Raw genomic sequence first — 12,349 nt, forward strand, 5'->3', positions numbered from 1 at the left:
TCTGGGGTAAATTTTCTGTTTCAAATCCATAGATCCAAGTTGCACTTGAATATGGACAGGGGTGAACTTTATTTTATGCAGATGGGGAGTCTGTCCCAGAGCAGTGATATCCTTTGTGAGAGAAACCAGTCCATCCAAACTGTTCTGTTGATGCTGTAGAAGAGGTTTATATCCCTGGACTGAGTATTACTGATGCCATTTGACTTGCTGGTGTTCATAGGTTCATAGGTGTTTACTAGGCTAACAACCACAAGGGCCTTAGTAAGTCTAGCCATGCATCCTAAATATCTGACGAGTTCTTACACCCTTGATAAGTGTAAGCATGGCCCTGGGAGATTAACTATTTACAGGTCACCTGTTTGCATCAGAGACATAAGTACCAAACCAAGGATGAATTTCCGGTTTCCCATCCGATTGTCCAAGTTGCACTTGAATTGGATTAGGGAGGAACTCTACTTCACATGGATGGGGAGCCTGTTCCATAGATGGGGTAGTCTCTGGGATAAATACCTATCTCTCCAGCAGGTCCTATTTATATCACAGGCAAGGTTTACGTCTTTAGAATACCAATTCTGATACTGTTTGTTTTATGGATATGCAGGAGGTCCATTAGAGTGGGGTCTGGTGATGCCCTGTATGCCACACATAGATCTCCCCTCAAATGCCTGTAGGAGAAGGAATACAGAGATAGGGCCTTGAGGTGGTCTACATAGGACATATTACATATGCCCTGTATCCTTTTAGTGAGGAACCTCTGTGGATGTTCCAGTTGTTGGATATGTCTGGTTAGGTACATACCAAAGGGGGCATTGTGCTCAATGATAGGTCTGATGAATGCCGAATACAGTGGAACAATGACTTTCTCAGACAAAGATGCCATATCTTTGTTTATAAGTTGCACAACATAGAATGATTTCCTCACCACTGTAGACACATGATGATCAAAGGCTAGATTACTATCTATGTGTGTCCCTAAGTCCCTGACTATTTGGGTCAAATTTAAGGGGTGTGTTGTCAATATGATAGTTACCAGGGATGGATGACTTCCTAAAGGATACTGTTATACATTTCTTGGCATTTAGTTTCAGTCCATGACTCTGGCACCAGTTGTTTGTCTGTGTCAGCCCCTCCTGGAGAACATTTGTGTCAGTGTGAGATTCAATGACAGAGTCTAATTTGCAATCATCTGCAAATTTAGTCAGCCAGAGACCACTGACATTGGACTTGACTTCTGAGAAGTAAGTGTCAAAATGGAGCTGTCCAAGGACTGATCCCTGAGAGACCCCACTTGTGACTGACCTCTTTGTAGAGGTGGACTCCCCAGTTCTAACTTCCTGGGTCCTGTCTGTGACCCAGTTGGCTATCCACTGGGTGACATATGGGTTTGTACCTACTTCTTGAGTTTGTCAACAATTCCCGAGTGGGGTATTGTGTCAAATGCCTTTGCCAGGTCAAGGTAGGAAGTGTGAATAATTTTGCCCTCATTCATTGCCTTGGTGACCTTCTCAAAGAAGTCCACCAGATTGAGTAAGCATGATCTGCCCTTTATGAAACCAAACTGGGTTGGGGCCAGTGTCTGTGAAATAAATCTATCCGTATTGGGTCAGAGGATGCCTTATATGCCAGAATAAGATCATGTCTTAGTAGGATACAGAGTATCATGATAGGTCTTTAAGATGATTCAAGTAGGGCATGTTGTTTAGGCCTTGTATCTCTTTAGTAAGGTATCTCTGTGGGTGTTCCAGTTGTTGCATGTGTCTGTACAGATACATGCCAAAGGGGGCATTACATTCAATGACTGGCCTAATGAGGGCTGATTAAAATGGGACAATGACATCCCTAGATCTAGACACAATTCCTTTGTTTATAAACTGTGCAATATAGGACTTTCTTAGAACAAGAGACACATGTTGATCAAAACATATGATTACTTGATAATCATACCACTAAACAACAAGTGCCAATCCACCTCAGTCTTATAAAATTTGTTTGCTAGGGAGACATCACACATTTACATTGCTAAAAATCTAGTAGTAGTCTCTGTGATAACAAAAAGGTTAATGATGGGAATCTAGAATTAGCTTGCACTATCTTCTTTCCTTTTTAGGAAGTACTGTTGTTTTTCCGATGGGATATATGAGTACAACTGAAATATATTAGAATTATGCATTTTAGTAGATAATTTGGGGTCTAAAGTCGAGTTATTGTAGTTTTAAATTGAGTTTTTTTTCTGTTGCGTCTTATTTAATATGTCAGTATCTGGCAGATATAGTTGCTTGACCTTGTTGAAACACTGATACTTAGTGGCTACTTAGTGCTTAATTTAATTTTATTTTTCCATTTAATGACTGTTTTCTGTTAACATCAGTGGTAGTGTAGGAGTGTGTTTATTTATTTTTTGTGTTCCTGAGAATTTAAAATTGTGCTGCTGTGAAAAGTCTGTTTATTTTGTCAGCATCCATTAATTGCAGCTATTTGACCTGGTGGAAATGTTGATATGTGATGACTATAGCTCATTCTATTTTTCATTTAAACATTGTTTTGCGGTATCCTCCATTACGGTGCAGGGAGCATCACTGATTTTCTCTGGATTCATAGTCATGGAGCCTGTGTTGTTGTGAAGTATCTCTTTGACAGCATTCACCTGCTATAGCTGTTAAACCCTTTGAAGCCTTGACACCTAGTAGTGACATCTTAAAATACTTATAGTGGGGCATTTTCTTTTCTTTTCTTTCCAAACTTTATTATATAATTCCTCAATGATGATGCTGTAGTTACTTTTCTTTGGCTCCTAAGAATCTAAGCCTGTGCTTTTGTTAGTTGTTATGGATATCACATACAAATTGGAGGCATCAGGATGCATCTAAGCATCGTGGCATGACGTACATGACCACTATAGACCAATAGGCCAGCATTTGTGCATCTTGTGCTAAGGTGTTGTGAAGTATTTTTTTCCATCTGCTCTCAAAGTGGCATTACTGAATAGGGTTTATATGTTACATAAACAGGAATGTAGGGAAGAGAGCTTGAGGCACACACACAGTAATAGTTTTCAAAGTTTATTCTTCAGACTTTGCTTCAATCAAATGATAAAAATAATAAAAAACAGTAACCATAAAGCGCTTTTCGTCTCACCCCTTAGTGAGACTTCATCAGACAGTTGCAACAAGAATGTTTCAAACAGTATATACAAGTTCAAACCACATCAACTTCCTCCAAGCAAAAGGCAAACCCGCCCCCAAGGTAAGCAGGAATGAACAATTAACCCATTGTATGCTTCTTTAAAAATCCAGCTTCTTGTAAAACAAGTATGTATGCAGTAAATATATTTAATAGTCCTTGACCACAATTTATATGCTAAATCTAGGGACCCCCCTAGAGTAGTTTTTAGATGTGGCAGGAATTTAAAAAGCTTATTACAGACTAGGAAGGAAGACAATTTTGGAAGCAGGAGGAAAGGGATGATAAAGTGTAGCATGTGCCCCCAATACCCCTTCATGGAGATTGGGGTCAACTTCTTGATCAGAGGAGTGCCCTATGCGTCAAAGGGAAAATTTGACTGTAATACTAAAAGTATAGTCCATTTGGCCCAATGTCAAGCCTGCCCAGCTTTTTATATTGGGAAGTCGGACAGGAAACTAAAAGAAAGGGTTTCCAAACACCTTTACAGCATCAGAACATCAAAGCAGGAAAATGCTCTGGCTAGACATGTGAGTGCTTTCCCATTACACTCTTTTAAATTTAGAGTGATTGACCAGGTTACGAGTGATGGAAGGGGTGGCCCTAGTTCATTATTCCTAGAAAAACTGGAATTAATATGGCAACTTTGCACTAGGGCCTGCTACCCGCCAGGACTGAATGAAGTTTATTCCATATCTTTCATCCTTAAACTAAAGAGTTTAATGAGGTGAATATATACCTTATTCACTTCAGCCTGCAAGAAAGGTTTCATATTTTTGCTTATACAGGGTATGTTAAATATTTATCTAAATAGTCAAAAATGTACTTATTTGTTCAGTTAGGTATATACATGTTTATACATATACATGGTTATTCACATTCACTTAGTTGTTATCTACACATGAATGTGTTTGCATTTAGAGTTGTTTATGTGAATGTGTACACTCTTATTTCATCTTTTATCATATTCACCGGACGTCCTTTACAGAATGGTTTTCTCTGCTCCAGTCTTTATAGCTATTTAGCTTGATGGTTTTAAATTCAGACAACATGGGCTAATATAAGTGTTTCGTTATATATTTCTTTATCCTACTTTTTAGAACTGCCATTATTAACTATTATTGAAAGTTATTTAAGATCTTAATACTTTTTCACACAGTGGTAAAGTATTTTATTTTATACTGTTTTCAATTTTACACTTCATTCTTGACAACTCACTTTTTACTGTTACCTTAACTATTGGTTTTAATGTTAGCATGGTTTTTAAATATTTCTGAATATACTTTTAAAAGGTCTTTTAAGAGTGTTTTCGAACTGATGAGCTATGTTTATATTTACACATATACAAATATATTTACTGCATACATACTTGTTTTACAAGAAGCTGGATTTTTAAAGAAGCATACAATGGGTTAATTGTTCATTCCTGCTTACCTTGGGGGCGGGTTTGCCTTTTGCTTGGAGGAAGTTGATGTGGTTCGAACTTGTATATACTGTTTGAAACATTCTTGTTGCAACTGTCTGATGAAGTCTCACTAAGGGGTGAGATGAAAAGCACTTTATGGTTACTGTTTTTTATTATTTTTATCATTTGTTTGAAGCAAAGTCTGAAGAATAAACTTTGGAAACTACTACTGTGTGTGTGCCTCAAGCCCTCTTGCCTGCATTCCTGTTTTTGCAGTTACCTGTTTCAGTATTCCAAGTCTGTCTAGTGTGTTGGCTGGCATGGAGGGGACACTAGAGGCTACAGTATTGAACTCACAGGAGGGGAGTATGGACCCGCTAACGTTACTGGTGGGCAAACTACTGGAACTAGTGGATTGTTTAACAGCTAGAGTGGAATCACTGGTTACTACCACATCGTCCTCCCGAAGACCTGGCATAGACGCTAACCTTGACGAACCCGGGTTTAACATTGTGGATGGATGTGCAAATGGTAATGATGAACCATTACTTGATGTAAGTATACATGCTACTTCAACAGAACCAGTTGGTGAAAATACAGTGGTTGAACAAGCAGGAGACCCAGTAGAGACTGAACCCTTGGGGCTTATTAGGACTTTCAACTCTGGGGTTACAGGTTGGCTACAGGAGTGGCCAACATTGTTTGAACCGACGAGTAGTACTCGGAGGGGAGACCTGGCTGAAGGGACAGAGAACTCTGCTGTGTATATCACCACTGACTTGAAGAACTTGGATGGAATGTTGGTGAAGTATAAAAAATTACAGTTAGAAATTTCATATTTTAAAGAATGTACTAGTGAAGGTATTGTCCCTAAAGGACTGAGGTCCTGGCAATACCCGAATGGCCACATTCAAGGTTCACAATTCCATGAGGAGTTGTTGAAGTTGTTTAATAGACACAGCTTGGAATTATTGGACTTGATGAGTAAACACTATAGAATCATGACTGAAGCCCTTTTAAAAGAGGTGACTGCATTAGATGAAAAAATAAGAAGAAATGCTGATTTTTCGATGTACCGATTTGAATATGATAGATGCCTAACTAGTATAGACCAGCATATTACCAAACTAAAAGTCACTAAAATAAAGAAACTGAACAGGGACAGGGAAGCATATGCATCTGGCTCTGCTTATCCTAACCCCCCACCATCACAAACTCGTCAGGCCATTGGCCGAATTTTTGGATCAACGAACGGTACCGGTTATCAAGCTGGGGTCAACCCTGGGTTAGATGGCAACAGTGGCCAGGGTCCGCCCCTACGTAAGCAGGCCATAGGCACCTCAAGGGAAACTACATGAGGTCGGAATGAAACTGATAACCAATATAGGAATAATAACAACAACTTTGGAAACCAGCAGAATTTTCGGTCACAAGCCACGGGGTACAACCTGAGGCAGGGACTTCCCAGGGTGAACTACAGGAACTTGAACAGGTATTAGTATCAGACCCACAACAACCCAGTGCAGAGAACAACTTTGAACTGGTATACAATAGCCAAGGTGACTTTAAAATTTTTAATTTTTCCACACTGAAAGTGAGCATTGAGCTAGCAGATTTATTAGCGAAAGGATTAACCTTTGTTCCATCTCACAAAGCCTCCTTTGCTGAAACTATAATTGACTTAAAATTATTCACAAGGAAGCTTAACTTTAGTTACTTGTTTGGGGCTAGACAACAACCTCAGAATCCGTTCTATGTACATAGTACCTATTGCCTCCATTACACCTGACATTAGCAATGTTTGAACATGTTTGTGAAGTGGACTTATTCAATTGTATTTGTGTACAAAATCAAAGTAAACGGAAGGGTCATAATTTTACTAAGGAAGAAGAACTAGCACTTAATTTGGTTCAACAGGCATGGGTGAGGGTGATGCAACCTGACAAGGTTATAATGAATAATGATGAATATATCAATAGAATGGAAAGGATAGTAATGACTGAAGCATACACGGAGGTGTCCCGTAACAAATTAAATATCGCTTATGGGAGAATTCGTGCTAACTTAGAAGAACTGCTTATTGAGGCAAGGATTGACATGGATATATAGTTTCTTATGTATGCCAGCACCTAGAATTCCAACTTTGTTTGGCATCCCCAAGGTCCACAGGAGTGTCTCGGATCCACCAATGAGACCTCTTGTGGATTCCAGGAATAGCATCACTTACCCATTAGCCAAATATATTGACCATTTTTTGCAGAAATATGTAAAATTACAAAAACAGATCTGCAAGGACTCATGGTCCTTTTTAAGGAGTATACAGGATTTACAGTTTAATGAGGGCTTCAATTTCCTAACTATAGACGTTAAAGATTTGTATACGTCCATCCCACATGTTGAGGGTGTAGAACGGCTCAGCCTGTTACTGCTAGAACTGGAAGCCCCTAAAAGTTTAATTTCTTTGCTCACTGAACTATTGGACATAGTGTTGTCTAATAATTATATTACCTTCAACAACAGGTTTTTTGTCCAGTCCATTGGTGTAGCAATGGGCTCCCCATGTGGAGCCAGCTTCGCCAACCTAGTGATGGCTTCTTGGGAAAGGGAGTTTATTTTAAATGTACCTAAAATTAGAAGCCAAATACACTTTTATACAAGATACCTGGACAATATCTTTATGTTGTTTAAGGGTGATGAGGTGGAAGCTAACAGTCTAGTGACATACCTCAATAATACCACTGTTTTTTTACAGTACACACATACTTTCCACATGGAAAGAATAGCTTACCTGGATGTTGATTTAAAAAAGGACCTAATTAATGGTTGCTATACAGCTTGTATTTTCAGGAAAGATACCTACTCAAATGCTTTTTTACATTTTGACAGTTGTCATCCACTATTTCAAAAGCGTTCAGTGGTAAAAAGCCAACTGGTATGAGCAGCTCATATGGTTTCCACACAAGAAGAGTTTTTACTAGAATGTAATCAACTTCAGGATATGTTTATCAAGAGGGGATACCCTTAACTATGGTTAGGGAACTGGTAAGAGAAGTACAAAACAAGAGGCATAGGGGCATGTACCAACCTATACTGGGGGTTAAAATTAATGAGGAACAAATGGAAATCAACCAAGTTCAGATGGTTCATGATGATGCTCCTTTAGTAGGGTCCACTTTTATTACTACTTTTAGTAGCAATACCTATGATATCAAAGACATCATTAATAAGAACTGGGATTTAATAGTCCTTGACCACAATTTATATGCTAAATTGAGGGACACCCCCCCCCGAGTAGTTTTTAGACGTGGCAGAAATTTAAAAAGCTTATTACAGATTAGGAAGGAAGCCAATTTTGGAAGCAGGAGGAAAGGGATGATAAAGTGTAGCATGTGCCCCCAATGCCCCTTCATGGAGATTGGGGTCAACTTCTTGATAAGAGGAGTGCCCTATGCGTCAAAGGGAAAATTTGACTGTAATACTAAAAGTATAGTCTATTTGGCCCAATGTCAAGCCTGCCCAGCTTTTTATATTGGGAAGTCGGACAGGAAACTAAAAGAAAAGGTTTGCGAACACCTTTACAGCATCAGAACATCAAAGCAGGAAAATGCTCTGGCTAGACATGTGAGTGCTTTCCCATTACACTCTTTTAAATTTAGAGTGATTGACCAGGTTACGAGTGATGGAAGGGGTGGCCCTAGTTCATTATTCCTAGAAAAACTGGAATTAATATGGCAACTTTGTACTAGGGCCTGCTACCCGCCAGGACTGAATGAAGTTTATTCCATATCTTGCATCCTTAAACTAAAGAGTTTAATGAGGTGAATATATACCTTATTCACTTCAGCCTGCAAGAAAGGTTTCATATTTTTGCTTAAACAGGGTATGTTAAATATTTATCTAAATAGTCAAAAATGTGCTTATTTATTCAGTTAGGTATATACATGTTTATACATATACATGGTTATTCACATTCACTTAGTTGTTATCTACACATGAATGTGTTTGCATTTAGAGTTGTTTATGTGAATGTGTACACTCTTATTTCATCTTTTATCATATTCACCGGACGTCCTTTACAGAATGGTTTTCTCTGCTCCAGTCTTTATAGCTATTTAGCTTGATGGTTTTAAATTCAGACAACATGGGGCTAATATAAGTGTTTCATTATATATTTCTTCATCCTACTTTTTAGAACTGTCATTATTAACTATTATTGAAAGTTATTTAAGATCTTAATACTTTTTCACACAGTGGTAAAGTATTTCATTTTATACTGTTTTCAATTTTACACTTCATTCTTGACAACTCACTTTTTACTGTTACCTTAACTATTGGTTTTAATGTTAGCATGGTTTTTAAATATTTCTGAATATACTTTTAAAAGGTCTTTTAAGAGTGTTTTTGAACTGATGAGCTATGTTTATATTTACACATATGCAAATATATTTACTGCATACATACTTGTTTTACAAGAAGCTGGATTTTTAAAGAAGCATACAATGGGTTAATTGTTCATTCCTGCTTACCTTGGGGGCAAGTTTGCCTTTTGCTTGGAGGAAGTTGATGTGGTTTGAACTTGTATATACTGTTTGAAACATTCTTGTTGCAACTGTCTGATGAAGTCTCACTAAGGGGTGAGATGAAAAGCGCTTTATGGTTATTGTGTTTTATTATTTTTATCGTTTGTTTGAAGCAAAGTCTGAAGAATAAACTTTGGAAACTACTACTGTGTGCGTGCCTCAAGCCCTCTTGCCTGCATTCCTGTTTTTGCAGTTACCTGTTTCAGTATTCCAGGTTTATATGCTACATAAGACAAGTTGTGTTGTCTCCTTTAACCAGTTTTCTTTTCCTACATGTGGGCAGATTTGTGGAATATATTTAATCCTTTTAATTATTTTATTTTGCAGTGCTGATGCACACTTGAACTGGGAATTCCAACAAATAGTATTGCTAACAGCATAGCTAAGAATAACAAATGGCTTAACTCATTAACACTTACGTGTTGTGGAAAGTTACTCCTTTAGAAGCCTACACAGAGCTTGCATTCTTGAACATTTTCTGAAAAAAATAGACTTAAAAAGCAGAAGACAGGCAAATGCAAATATTTCTGAAAAATAAACTTAAAAAGCATGAGAGACAAATGCAAATATTTTGTGGAGTGCAGATTATTAAAACTGCAGAACTAGCATTGTTGTCAGTATTATTTATAGTGATAATAGTCAGTCCATTCATAGTCTGTTCATAAATACTATATTATAATGTACACAAACCTCAAATTATATTTTTTGCTAAGCTTTCACAAACAAATGTTCATATCTAGGAAACTGGACAACCTAGACTTATATTGTTAGAACATAAGTTTTCACAAGACAACAAGAAATTCTTCTGTGAGTGCATGTTTATTGAGATAGTTACAGAAATATGAAAACATGGTGAATTATATTACTAACAGTATAAACCACTCTGAATATTACTCAAGATGTACAACTTACAGCGCAAATATCACTGTTTTCTTCAACATCTAAGGTTGCATCTGATGTCAAGCAACAATTTGTAAGTCACTTGGTTTTTGAAATGTTAAATATATATGAAAATAACTGCTAACAGCTAGCATTATCTCAGGTATGATGTGATATAAATAGGCATTAGCAATGTATTTCTCTGTCTCCCACAAGAGCATATCACACCATACCTCACAATAACATCCAGGGTGCACAGTTATGAAAATATAAATGCAAACATGAAAATATATTCCGAGATTCTTGAAACTGAAATCTCTGTGCAGGAGCAGTGTAGACGCCCCTGCATGGAATATGGCTGCAGAGTGATTAAGGAACGTACTGTTTTGATGTGCATGTACCTGCCTGCCTACACTGTTCCTGCACGGAAAGCCCTGCAGTATGCTATATCAGCTCATTTGCTGGTGAAAACCATGCAAATGAGCTGAATTAGCAATTCAGAATGTAGGCAGGTCTCCATGCAGGAACAGTGTAGGGTGCAGAAATGTACTCGGCTACTAGCCGAATACATTTCTGCAAAATAGAGAACGGAGGCATGACAGCCTCAAGTATAACATGCAGTCCCTTAATTAGGCATGCCAATGACCAAATACATGGCCATTGGCATGAAAAATAGTTTACTTTTTGTAAAATAAAAGTTTTTTTTTTTTCGCCGATCTCGGCTGTTTAAGCATAGGGCAGTGGTGCACAAACAGGATCATGCTAAAAATACAAAAAAGTGGGGAAAATTCAAGTTTGAGAGAAAATTGCATTTTGCAATAATAGTCAGTGGCATGCAGAATGAAAATAATACCAGGGAATAGTGATTGCTAAGGGGAAAGGCTCAGTTTAAGTGTGGTAACTCAGGAGTAAGGCAGTGGGGTATGAAAATGAGGGGATTTATACTGAATCACAAATGTCAGACTAACCCTAACTATGTAGGTGCTCCAACACCATGGTGTAGACAGGAAGAGCAGCTAACATGAAAAGGGGTTGTGTCATGAATGCTGTAAGCACATTGGAGCTCAGTGGCCTGTGTTTGCCCTTAGCTAAGCAGAGCTAAGGCAGAGGGTTTGTCCAAGCCTGTATTTCCCTATTCTATGAAATGCAGAGGGTGTTCACATCTAGGAAGAGCCAGTTCTGCTGAAAACTATTTACTTTAGCTAAACGGGTGTGAGCTGCCTGCACTGGGCCTAAAACACCAAAAAAAAAAAACAGGGCATACCAGAACTGTTGACATATGAGCACCAGGAATATGCGTTGCACATCAGGGCTTAAACAGGGAGGAAATGGGAAAGGGAAAACTGCAGAAGGAAGGCAATCAAGGAGAACAAGCATAGCTGGCAGGTGGAATGTATCAGAATCAGCCAATTACACAGGCAGCAGCCCAGCCCAGCCCAGCACACTACTATAAACTATGCAAACACCTCTCAGTCTGTTTTTTCCCACAAACTCTACACCACCAGTATACACATCTGGGTGAATTGTAAACTGACAAATCTAACCTAAACATGCTAGGTGCTGCTGTTGCTCTGATCTATCGGCATGTGCTAGAGACTGAGAGTGGTGAAGAGAAAAATGGTGACAACCAACCAGGAGGAGAAGAGTGTTCAGACCCAGGGTAACCTACCACGGGCTACATGATCTGGAAATAGTAGAGTGCTACAGGGTGGACAGGGACATACTTCAGCAACTTGTTGCACTGTGCTGGCCTCACCTCAGAGCCAGAACCAACAGAGAGGAACCCGTGGTATGTGTAGCCTTATGAATACTAGCTACAGGTACTTTCCAAAGACCAACTGGGGATATCATGGGGGTCTCACAGGAATCTGCATCCAGGATACTCCACCAGTCCCTGGATGCCATGCAAACACATGCCATTGGGCACATTCACTTCCCCAGCACCCATGAGGAGAGGACCAGCAATATACATCTCTTCCACTGGGTAGCAGACTACCCAGAGGTACTGGGTGCCATAGACTGTACACGCATCCACGTCAAAGCAACATCTGGTGAACGGGGTAGGGTCTACATAAACTGCAAGGGCTTCCCTTCCATCATCTGCAAGGTTGTGTGCAATGCCCAAGGCATATCATGAATGTGTGTGCTGGCAGCCCTGGAAGCTATCATGACTCCCACATCTGGCATTCATTACAGCTGTACTGGGCATTTGCCAGTGGGGACATCCCATATGGCCAGCTGTTGGGGATGCTGCCTATGCACTGGAGCTGTGGCTGATGACACCCATCAGAAATGCACACACCTA

The sequence above is a fragment of the Protopterus annectens genome, chromosome 11.part0, assembly GCF_019279795.1.
Source record: "Protopterus annectens isolate FY-2018-M chromosome 11.part0, PAN1.0, whole genome shotgun sequence".
Taxonomy (NCBI): Eukaryota; Metazoa; Chordata; order Ceratodontiformes; family Protopteridae; genus Protopterus; species Protopterus annectens.